Source organism: Saccopteryx bilineata, chromosome 5, assembly GCF_036850765.1.
Source record: "Saccopteryx bilineata isolate mSacBil1 chromosome 5, mSacBil1_pri_phased_curated, whole genome shotgun sequence".
In the NCBI taxonomy this organism is placed as follows: Eukaryota; Metazoa; Chordata; class Mammalia; order Chiroptera; family Emballonuridae; genus Saccopteryx; species Saccopteryx bilineata.
In genome coordinates this window covers 240,199,199-240,211,838 of record NC_089494.1, presented here as the reverse complement: position 1 = coordinate 240,211,838, position 12,640 = coordinate 240,199,199, and the positions used below count along the sequence as shown (strand labels likewise).

The window sequence follows — 12,640 nt, the reverse complement described above, 5'->3', positions numbered from 1 at the left end:
GAAACAGGGAGAGACAGTCAGACAGACTCCCGCATGCGCCCGACCGGGATCCACCCGGCACGCCCACCATGGGGCGACGCTCTGCCCACCAAGGGGCGATGCTCTGCCCATCCTGGGCGTCGCCATGTTGCGACCAGAGCCACTCTAGCGCCTGAGGCAGAGGCCACAGAGCCATCTCCAGTGCCCGGGCCATCTTTGCTCCAATGGAGCCTTGGCTGCGGGAGGGGAAGAGAGAGACAGAAAGGAAAGCGCGGCGGAGGGGTGGAGAAGCAAATGGGTGCTTCTCCTGTGTGCCCTGGCCGGGAATCGAACCCGGGTCCTCCGCACGCTAGGCCGACGCTCTACCGCTGAGCCAACCGGCCAGGGCCGGGAATAATTCTTTAATTAAGATAATATAACTTTCATCACTCAGTAAGCTTGAAACATTTATATACTTTACCTTAATTTTTGCTTTGGAGATGAATAAATAATATTTTGTTAAAATAACAAAATTTGTCAATGAAGTTTACATAGAGAAATTATTTAATTATGATTGCCTAAGCTGAAAAGGTCCTGTCTAAATAATCATTTACAATCATCCAAATTTCATGGAAACATTAATATTTTTTGGAAAAAGAATCATTAAAGACAAATGCCATTCAAAATAGTTACTAACGTGAGAAATAAAGCAGATAATGTAATCATATGTTTCCTAGTTAGGCTTAAAAGAGAAGGAACTTCTTCTGGCTATAGAAGGGAAAAGTAAACAACCATTTCTTTATATTTTTTTCAAAGATTTTATTTATTCACTATAGAGAGGGAAGAGAGAGAAAGAGAGAGAGAGAAGGGGGGAGGAGCAGGAAGCATCAACTCCCATATGTGCCTTGACCAGGCAAGCCCAGGGTTTTGAACCGGCAACCTCAGCGTTTCCAGGTTGACACTTTATCCACTGTGCCACCACAGGTCAGGCCACAACCATTTCTACTGGGACTTTTTTGCTCTGCTTTTAGTTCCTTTTCCTAAAGACAAACAATCCTACAGGTTTTGAATATCCCACCCTCTATCCGTCTCTCTGTGTGGATTGCTATGACCTGGTCACTTTTAGCCTTTAAAATACAGATACAAAAACTACATTTTTTTAAAAAAGCCACTTCTAGATAAAAAGGTAAAAAAAACCAGCTATCTTTTCCCTTTGCTGTGCTCTGACATGTTAAGATAAGGAACTGGCATAACCTTCTGTGGTTTTCAGAAGATTTAAAGATAGTAAAAAACTTCAGAATGTGGAGAATTTTTCTTCTGGGCTTGTTCCTGAGGGACACACATGGATTACTCAACAATCTTTCTACACTGACCCTCAGTCAGTGTATTCTGCTTACGATCAAATCAGAGAAAATCAGAGCAAATGAGAAGTTTCAAAGTTCATCAGCGCAGACAACATTCCCACATATAAGCACTAAATTATGAAGTAATAAAAACATGTAAAGGCCTTAAAATCATAAAACTACAACTAACTTCCCATCCCTCTGTCTAGATTCCCTGATCTTTCTGCTTCTTAACTTCTCTTGGTCCTACAATGGGTTTCCTTAACTTTGTTTCTACTTCTTTCACCAATCCAAGCACTCAAATTAAAAAGTAAAGAAATATTAAGCAATCACAAAATAATAATGCATTGAACAAAATCACTCTGTATGCACATCATGTTCATCTCTGTCATACTTATTTTTTATTTTATTTTATTTTACAGAGACAGAGAGAGGAATAGACAGGGACAGACAGACAGGAATGGAGAGAGATGAGAAGCATCAATCATCAGTTTTTCGTTGCGACACCTTAGTTGCTCATTGATTGCTTTCTCATATGTGCCTTGACCATGAGCCTTCAGCAGATCGAGTAACCCCTTGCTCAAGCCAGCGACCTTGGATCCAAGCTTTGCTCAAACCAAATGAGCCCGTGCTCAAGCTGGCAACCTTGGGGTCTCGAACCTGGGTCCTCCACATCCCAGTCTGACGCTCTATCCACTGCGCCACCTGGTCAGGCCATCTCTTTCATACTTAAATGAAGGTTAAAACATAACTTCCCACAGGATCTCAACAGTAGTTCTGTAAACCAAGATTTGTTTTGAGCCCCACCTGCCTCACATTGTGAATGGTGGTAAAGCTCAGTAACTTAGAATCTTCTATTTTATTACAAAAGTCATCAACATGGACAGGCAATAAAGGCCTTGGATCCTTTGGTTATCTCCCAAATCCCTTTGATAATTAATCTTTATCTTTCCAGGTTTCAACTATAACCACCTACACAGATAATCTTCCCCTGATAAGCCAATTCAAAGCAGATCACAATGTTATTTCCCTTCAAAGCAGCATCTCCTTTTCCTCATAGCTCTTAACACAATCTCCCATTATATACTGTATATATACTTGTCTACGAGCTATCTGTCTCATACCAGCCATTATGCTTTACAAGGACAAAGTTCAAGAACGTTTCATTATCTAATGTATGATCAGCAACTAACACAGACACAAATAGGGCACTAAAAAGAAGAATTCGTTGAATGAATGACATAATTATACAGATGGTTCCATAACCTTGGGATGGCCACTTAAAAGTCATTCTCTCCAAGTTAGCCATCCCTGACTACCAGAGAGACCCTTATGGGCTCCCTTGGTCTCTTACTCCATTTCTGTAATCAGACCTCACAGATTTTATAATTATATATTTGTTTACTTCATCTTATCTCCCATGATAGATATTTAGATACTTGAATATAGAATCAATTTGTTGATCAATGTAAAACTGATAGTCGTTAAAGAGTTTACACTTTAGCTTGAGTAATGGCAGCTTTAGTTAGGGTCAGTGCATCATGGTTAATGCAGGTAATAGCTTTGTTCCAGGAACTGGGATGTCTGCCTACATGACTTGACAAGATCTGAGAGAGATTCACCTTTGTCAGGCCTACGTGACAAGATATAGACTGCTGTGCCCCAGGGGACTGCAAGCAAAGCCTTTGTGCTCCAAGGACTGGATGCCTGCTCTGACTGCCTCCCCCTTGAAATCCCAAAACCCTTACCTCCCTTTTCCCTCCCCTTATAAAAATGGTGACTGGGGATAGGGAGTTGAGATGATTTGGGAGTGTAAACCCCTGTTGGGTAAACAAATGCTTTTAGATTTGCTCACTGGTAGGAGCAGCAGGAGGAGTGTACAGTCTGTAGAAGCCTGCGGTGCTTGCCCTCAGGGTGGCAGACTGCAAATTGCCAGTTGCCTGCCACCACCGTTGGGGGGGAGGGGGGCGACTATTTGCTGGAGAAGGAGTCTTTTACCCCAGTCTGTTCTGGCTAGGGAGTGCAGCGGGAGAGAGAGAGTCTGGAGGGTGAGTTCAAAGTGTGAGGCCGGGTTAAGGAACCAGAGACCAAGTCGGGTTTGGGAGCCCGGATTTCCACCTGGCCTGTTTGGCTGGGGGTCCTGAGGCTGGTGGGGGCCCATTATTCCGAGTGAGTCCGGAATGCTGAAGGCCTCGGGAGCCCTGCCTGTTTGCTCGTCCACCCTTAAGAGACTCTAATAAATGGAATGGCCCACCTTTTCTGACTCCACAGTTCCTTTACCATTTGCCCGAATCCAGTAAGAACCTGCATGGCCACTGTGGGGTGGTCAGCAATGGGGAAGGTCACATGAGGAACTCAGACCCAGAAACTTTGGCTAGAGCCACCCACAACCAAGCGCGCCAAAAGAAAATTCCCAGGAGTCCTTGGGAAAAGAGCGACTGTCAGTCAGCCAGTGAGATTTCACCATGTCATATCAGCTCAACCACCCTAGACTGGACCCTTTAAATATCCTCCACGGGGGTCATCCTACATGACTTCCGTAGCCTCTGTCCCTGGGGCCAGGGAACCTGGTCAGGCGGGAAGCGCTGTACTCAATAAAGCCTTTTACTATTCCACACTTCGTGGCTCCGGCCCCTTCCTTCTTCCTCGGCAGGGAAAAATACCTTACACCCACAGCAGCCACTGGCCATACACCCCATCTCCCCAGATTGCAGGCCAACAAAATAAAGGGTCCATAAATATTCAATCTCTGGCTCTCAAGTGGTATCAGGCAGCACTAACTGTTAAATTTTCCTGTTTTAAAACCGGCAGCTGCTACTGTTCTTAGAATGTAAATTGAGCTTTACAAATATTTAATGAATAGTCACTCCTCATCATAGTGCAGTTCATTTTTTGCGGTCTCACTATACCGCGGATTTTTAAATTGTATATATCTAATTTTGTACTGAGGACTTTTTGCTATATCACGGGATTTTGCAGTATATAGGTGTTTTTATGTATTTATTATTTTAATTATTTTTGCAGTAAAATAAGCATTTTCTAGCCTAAAAAATTGAAAAAAATATAAAATATAATTATTAAAATGTATTAAAAGAATATTACTGTATATTCACTGATGAGTACCCATATAGAATTTTATATGCTGTTAAAATTACGTAGGTTTAAGAGTGTGGAAAGTGTTTAAGAGCATTAGGAAGTGTTTATAAAAATGGGGGAAAGGTTAATAACAGTGTGGGAAAGGTTTATAAGAATGTGGGAAGGGTTTATAAAACCTTAAAATATATAAGGTCTACCGAAAGTTCTGTCCATTTTTGGAATAAAACAAAATACAAATTTTTCTTACCATCAGTAAACTTTATTAAATAATATAATTGCCATTATTATTAATGATTTCTTGCCAGCGTGAGGGCAATTTGTATATCCTATTTTTGAAAAATGTTTTGTCTTTTGATGCAAAAAATTGAACCAGTGCTTGTTTGATATCTTCCTCATTTTTGAATTTTTTGCTTTTCAAAAACTTTTGTAAGGACAAAAACAAGTGATAGTGGAGGGTGCTAAGTCCAGGGAATATGGTGGATGCGACAGACATGCTTCTGCAGTATTTCTTCCTTGTTGAAATTCGTAAAAATTACAGTGGCATAAATGAACTTTATCAGTAGCCATGGGTACACTATCGCTTCACACATAGTGTGTCAATTTTGTTTTAGTTAATTTGCTATGTCAGTATGTATACACTAAGTGATAAAAATAGAGAGGCACACATGCGCCAAATAAACGTGCTTACGTGTCAAAACTTGTGATAGAAACGGACAGAACTTTCCGGTAGACCTTATATATAAATAATAAAATAAATATAAGGTTGCTATTTCATGGATTTTTGCCTATCACGGGTTCCTGGGACTTAACCCCCACGATAGATTAGGGACCACTGTATATTTTTCAATGAAAAATGCTTCGCCCTGGCCGGTTGGCTCAGCGGTAGAGCGTCGGCCTGGCGTGCGGAGGACCCGGGTTCGATTCCCGGCCAGGGCACATAGGAGAAGCGCCCATTTGCTTCTCCACCCCTCTCCCTCTCCTTCCTCTCTGTCTCTCTCTTCCCCTCCCACAGCCAAGGCTCCATTGGAGCAAAAATAGCCCGGGCGCTGGGGATGGCTCCTTGGCCTCTGCCCCAGGCACTAGAGTGGCTCTAGTCGCAGCAGAGCTAAGCCCCGGAGGGACAGAGCATCGCCCCCTGGTGGGCAGAGCATAGCCCCTGGTGGATCCCGGTCAGGCGCATGCGGGAGTGTGTCTGACTGTCTCTCCCCGTTTCCAGCTTTAGAAAAAAAAAAATGCTTCAATTTTCATTTTATATACAGAGAAAATAAATACCACTAAAACACTTTACCTTCAATTTCATTATTTGTGTTTTTTTAAAATACTAAAAATCAGATTTTTATATGACCATATAAAAACTTTGTAAAACTACCTCATTATTAAAGAAGAATTAGATACCACGGAAAATGTAAAGTTATGGACATTTCAATGTAATTTTAAAATACATTTTCTTTTTAAATATATTCTTTAAAATGTACTCATTTGATACTGTTACACTAATACGTTATAGTAATTAAATAGATATAAATATTGAAGAATATGGAAGATATATAGAAGTTAGAATATAGTATTAAAAGCCATTAAGCTGAGTGAATAAGGTTATGCCATCTGGGTAGGAATTAATCTAGTGTGTACAGAGACGATAGGCAGACGCTGCCTTTTGTGCAGGGCCCAGTTAGTGTGTGTGTGAAGTTATATGTAGATAAAAAGTGGCTTGATGTGACAACTCTGTAGGTTAACATAAACAAGAAGCTTCCCTAGGACCACCTTAAAAGTGGCTTGATGTGACCATTCGGTAGATTAACATAAAAAGGGCTCCCTGTGAGGAACTCCCAAAAAAGGTGGTTTGACATGATCATCCTGTAAATTGACACCTGTTAAAAGATGGGTTGAGATGATAATCCTGTAGATTGACACCTTTTAGAAGGCGCTGGCCAGAAAAGGTACTAAAGCTAAGGGGCCACCCTGCTGTGGAAGTTTCCCAGACTCCAACCTTGAACATGGACCGTCTCCACCCCGCTCAGACCAAGGACAGCTCAGAGGAGCACGCCGACGGGGCCCCCTTAAGCTGTGCCCAGGCACACCAAAAGAATTTGTGAGTAATAAACTGCCTGTGCGATTCTTGCAACTAACTTGTATGTCAGTCGTGTCTTTCTTCCAGTGACAACTGATCTCAGTATCAATAAATAGAATCCTCACAGCCACCTCAAGAGTAGACTTGCAAGAGGCTGACAGCCCTGCTGTTAAGCAGGAGTGTCCCACTGTGCAGGGAAGTCAATCTGGGATATCTGACTGACTTAGAGCTTGGGCTCTACTGGGACAGATACTTTCCTATTTCAAACACATTAATCAGTTGAAGATGTTTCTAAAACTAAATTTATATAAACAACCTATTTTGCTCATTGAATATGTCAACATTCAATTACCTATTTTCTCCATGTAAACTTCAATACCACATTCTAATAACTAGTTAATTAAAGAACTTAAATTTAGATCCTTTTTCACAATATTATCGTTTACCTAATAAAAACCTTGATTTAATACTGGTAAACCCTACAAATTAATCAAAATCTCAATTGAATAAAGAGAAAGCTTTAAAAGAATGTTTCTAAATGTCAACATACAATTTTAAATCAATAAATATTGGTGAATACAAAATTTTTAAGAAGCACCTTTTCTGAGCAAGGGTTAAATATTCCTCTCATGTATTTATAAAATTCTATTAGATAGCACACAACTAATTCCACTGGAATTATGTAAAATTAATCTACTTCACACAATTGGAGGTTGCTAAAGTCCCTTAAACATTTTCTCTGGTGTAAGTTATGCCTTTCCTCTACATTTGATTAGTAAACAAAACAAAACAAAAAAACCCCCACAAGGTGTGAAATGCAATGTCATTCCTATCATACAACAAAAATTAGATAAAATAATAATGAATTCTATCACAGAGAAGATATAATAAAGCATTAACTAATTAACTATTTATTTGGCAGGATAATTTTGGTAACAAAAATAGCAAACACAGAGTGCTTTGCTCTAGATACTGTTGCAAGCCATATACAAATATTCATTCATTCATGCTAGATAAGGAATATTATTATTCCCGTTTTACAGAGGAAGGCACAGAGGCACCGATAGGTTTAATAATGTGCCCACACCACACAAATGGTAAAGAGACTAACTGTGAATCTAACGCAGGCAGTCTGTGCACTTAACCACCTCTCAAACCCAAATCGAGCACATTTTATAGCAAAACATCCTGGACATCCCTTTAGGCAGCAATAACATTTGACCTATACCCATTTTATATGTAAGTTCAATTTTGTCAAGTCCTTCAGAATTCCTTCAGGAAAAAAGGTAAAGCGAACAAGAAACATATTAGCCTAGGTTTTGTCCTATTTTGTTTTTAGAGTTCTGAAGGGAAACATTTCTTTAAGAAGCTTTTTTAGAATAGTTTATAAGGCTTGTGCAGTGTTATTGAACGGATTTCTACAAACTCTTCCCTTGAGCTCTGGTAGGGCAGGTGGTGTAAAATTTCAACTGCTTTCATAAATACAGCCTCACCACCTGGTGCCAGTTTTTATTGTCTCAAAATTGTGTATCTTTAAAATTCCTTTTTAACAACAACACATATACAAACAATTAAATCTCTATTCATGAAGCGCTCACATAGGTATTTCTGTTTAATATCATTCCTAGGAGACAGAATTCTTTGTAAAGATTTCATCTTATAGCTTAAAAAAAAAAATCCCAAAAATCAAACAAGCATGCTAACCAACAATAATAATTTAAGGTAGCAGCGGCTACGAAGTTGTCGTCTATAAATAGTACCCAACTGAAATGAACCTCAAAGACACTAAGTCCAATTTATCACTTTTATTAATCATAGTACTTAAATCATCACAAGCATACCTCTCAATCATTTTAAAAGCTACCTAAGAAGAGACTAATGTGCTTTACTATATAGATTCACCTGCCTTGTTTACATAATCCTATAGAATTATAGGTACATTTCATCTTTTTCAACTCATTTTTTTCTTTTTCAATTATCATTGACATACATTATTTTAGATTCAGGTGACACCCCAGTGATTAGACATTATCTAACATACTAAATGATCATCCTGATAAATCTCGCACCGACCTGACACCATACATAGTTATGAGAACATTATTGACTGTATTCCCGACGCTGTGCTTTCCATCCCCACGACTGTTCTATAACAGCCATTTTGTTCCTCTTCATCTCTTCCCTGTTTTTACCCATCCTTCCGATGCCCCTCCCCTCTGGCAACCGTCAAAATGTTCTCTGTGTCTTGAGTCTGTTTCTGTTCTGCTTGTTTGTTTCTTTTGTTTTTAGATTCAATTTTTGATAGATATGTAATTATTGCATTTTATTGTTCATAATTTTTACCTTTTTATTCCTTCTTCTTAAAAAAAAAAACCCTATAATATTTCATGTAATACTGGTTTGATGGCAATGAACTCCTTTAATTTTCTCCTATCTAGGAAGCTCTTTGTCCTTCGATTCTTGGTAGGTCTTCACTTTAAACCACTCAGAATATTTCGTGTCAGTCCCTTCTGGCCTACGAAGTTTGTGGTGAGAAATCAGTCTTATGGGAGCTCCCTTGTCGGTAACTAACTGCTTTTCTCTTGTTGCTTTTAAGATTCTCTCTCTGTCTTTCATCACTGGCACTTTACTTATGATATGTCTTAGTTTGGGCCTCTTTAGGTTCATTTTGTTTGGGACTCTCTGCACTTCCTGGACTTTATGTCTATTTCCTTAACCAGGTTAGGAAAGTTTTCTATCATTATTTTTTCAAATAGGTTTTCAATTTCTTGCTCTCTCCTCTCCTTCTGGCACCCCCTGATGAGAATGTTGGTACTCTTGAGGTTGTCCCAGAGATTTCTTACACTGTCTTCATGGTTTTGGTTCGGTTTTGATTTTTCAGATTCTTCTTCCTTTGTGCTGTCTCACAGGGCGTTTTTGCTTCCTTATGTTCCAGATCACTGATTCGACTCTCAGCGTCATCCGCTTTATCGTTGAATCCCTATAAATTATTCCTCATTTCAGTTAGTGTATCCTCCACTTCTGACTTTTTTTATGGCTTCCATGTCCTTTTTTACACAGTTGAAGTTCTAAGTTCCTTGAGTATTCTTATAACCGTTGTTTTCAAGTCTGTAGCTGGTAGTTTGCTTGCTTCCATTTCATTTAGTTCTTTTTCTGGGGATTTCTCCTGTCCTTTTCAACTGGGACATGTTTTTATGTCTCCTGCAGTTTGGGTGGTTCCTCCTGTTTGTCTCTATGTATTAGGTAGAGCTGCTATGTCTTCCACACTTTGTAGAGTGGTAGTAGGTGTCCTACAGGGCCCATGGCACAGCCTCCCCAGCCACCTGAGCTGGGCTCCAGGTGCGCCCCTGTGTGGGCTGTGTGCACTGTCCCATTGTAGCTGAGCCTTGACTGCTGTTGGCATCATTGGGAGGAATTGACACCCAGGCCAACACAATCCATGAGGACCAGTGGCAACTACAGTGGAGGAGCTGCTGTGCCAGGAGACCCAGTCTTAATGTGACTTCTTTAAGTCCCTACGTGTAGGACTTCCTCTCAGCTAGATTTCAGGTGGCTCTACACAACGGCTCTTCTGTACTTTAGCTGTCATTCTGATGTGGTTGTGGGAAGATTCAAGTACGGCATTTACCTATGCTGCTCCTTGCCCAGCAGGCTCACATAACCACACAATGATTCTCCATGACTAAAACATTTTAATATTTTTTTAGAAAGAGACCTTGGCTGAGTAAGAAATAAAGTCTAAAACATCTTGTCAGTAAAATAGAAATTCCTCAGTTTTTATAAAAATGCTCAGTGGATTATGCTGAACACACAACCATCTTCAGAAATCAGCAAGTTAAAGTCAAAAGTGTTTCCTTATTGCAGATATTCTTAGTTATTTCAACATGTGCACCTCCCACAAGGGAAGCAGACACGACACCATGTTCTCCTTTCTTTACAGCAACTCACAGGGTTCTTCCTCTGAGTTACATAGTCAGAAAATGTTGAAATAAATTATATCCAACCTCTCATATGACTACCTATTCACACTTGCTAAAATTATTGAGCTTTTTAAAAATTAGTTACAGCTAGAAAAGGGGAAGGGGACAGATTTGGGGTATTTTTAGCCTCATAACTCAGTGAGTTTTTTTTAAAAACTGGTACCATTTATTAAGTTTTTCATCTGCTTGCCCTATTTGAAACCCTAAATACAGACCCAAGTTCAACATTTTTTGCCAAGTTTCTTCCATACAATTTTGTAAACCAATAGTATCAGGCTACATTAAAATTAGATCATTCAAATACCTAAATAAATTTCACACTTGGATCACAACTGGAAATGTTTCAGTATTTCTTTAGTTGTACAATTATTATCTTACTAAATACTGGGTGGTTTTCCCATACTGTTCATTAATTCAAAACTGGCGTTTCCATTTCCAAAGCAAATAGATACTCAATCATGTGAATTAAATCCAGATTATGAATTTGATTATTTTGTTTAACGTCACACCTGAGAACAGTTTCAAACAATATTTGGAGAAGAATAACTGACTGTGGCTATAATTTTTAAACTGTGCTTTGACAACACACGTACGAGTCTTTATGGAGGAAACAAAATTGTAAAAAGAACACGGAGAGTCATCAAGCCCACTGCTCCAGGAGTGTATACCAGTCATCAATGGCACCTGCAGATTTTCAACCACGATAGTGGTCAGAGTTCACAAAGTTCCCATAAATGAGTAAAACTAGCGGTTTTTTAAAAAGTTTCGAGAAAAAAAATTATGTCTAACGCTAGTTTTTTTTTTACCGATCCCATTCAACAAATATTAAGATCAACTACCACATGCCTGGCAACATTTGAGCTACTGAAGAGACTGCAGTAAGCAAAACAAAAGCCAATATAGATGCTGTCCCCAGGGAGCGTGTATGACACAGATAAATCATCTAGGAGAAAGCCCCACAGAGAAAACTGAAGTAACTAAGGGAGTAATGAGGTGGTGGGGGAGGGGCAGTGACAACTTTAAATACGTATTGTCTTCAGGGCCCAATGCCAAGGAGACATTCTACCAAGAACCCAAGGGATGCAGAGTACGAGTCCTGCTGCTCTCGGGGTACGTGCACTGCAGACAGAAAGAGTAAGTGCAAAGGTCCATGAAGAGGGCTCCTGCTCCTTATTACTTCTCTACTTAATAGAGTCATAGAAAGTGGTTTCCCTATTTTGTGATCAATCAGGTTTTAATTTTCTATTTGGGGCCCAGGGGAGATGGAGGAAATTAATGTAAGATTTTAGCCAACCATCTAATCTGTTCTGTGTCTCTAATAGCTCACAGCCCAAATGCGGCCCATTACGTGTATGTGTGTATAAACACGGTTTTATTGAAATAGCCTCATGCATTGGCTTACATATTCTCTAGGGCTACTCTGATGCTACAACTGCTGAGTAGCTGATGTCCCATAAAGATCATATGGCTTTAAAGATTAAAATATGTATTATCTGACCATTTACAGAAAATGTTTGCTAATCTCTTCTCTTGGAATTCAGAGTATCATCTAAAGCAGAGCTACCTGCACCAAGACACGTGAGCACGAGCTCAACAGAGCTCGGCACCCTCTGCACGAGGACAGGCATCACTTTCTCTAACTAATGAGCACCTTAAACACCTTCACAATGGCCTGTGGAGTCTAATTAGGAGAAAAGGAAAACTTCAGTTTCTACTCTGGCCTAATAAATACATGGTTCTTGGCCAGTGACACACACTTCTTTCCAGTCATAGCAATATAATCACGGAGAATTTATTTTTTTTAATTTCTTGCTGAAATAACAAGCTCCTTTGTTTACTTTCTTATGTCCATTCCTCCTGGTATTCGGGAGAGAGAAATCTTTAAGCCAGAAAACTCAATTATTTCCCTCTAAAATGGAAAAATATAAATCTAGAAAACTTACAGCATCTAACCTTAGGGCAGGTTGAGAACAGAAAGGCTGGAAAGCCAGGGTTCTGACAAAGGGAAAGAGGAAAATGTCCGGTCCCAGAAGTGGCCGACAATGGTGACGCTCTCTCAGTGCGCCTGCAGCGTAAACATACCGAGCCTGTACAGAACACGGGGCCGCAGGAGACGACGGAGCAAAGCACAGCCGCTCAGGCCTCCCGTTCCCAGTCTGCTCAACCTTCCAGTGGTTTTTAAGAGAGTACTC

General features: G+C 40.0%; 1 protein-coding gene across 4 annotated transcripts in view; it reads right to left on the bottom strand.

Moving 5' to 3' along the window:
• ARAP2 (ArfGAP with RhoGAP domain, ankyrin repeat and PH domain 2) overlaps positions 1–12,640 on the bottom strand; it is a 179,100-nt gene that overhangs the window by 134,178 nt on the left and 32,282 nt on the right. The window lies entirely within an intron of this gene.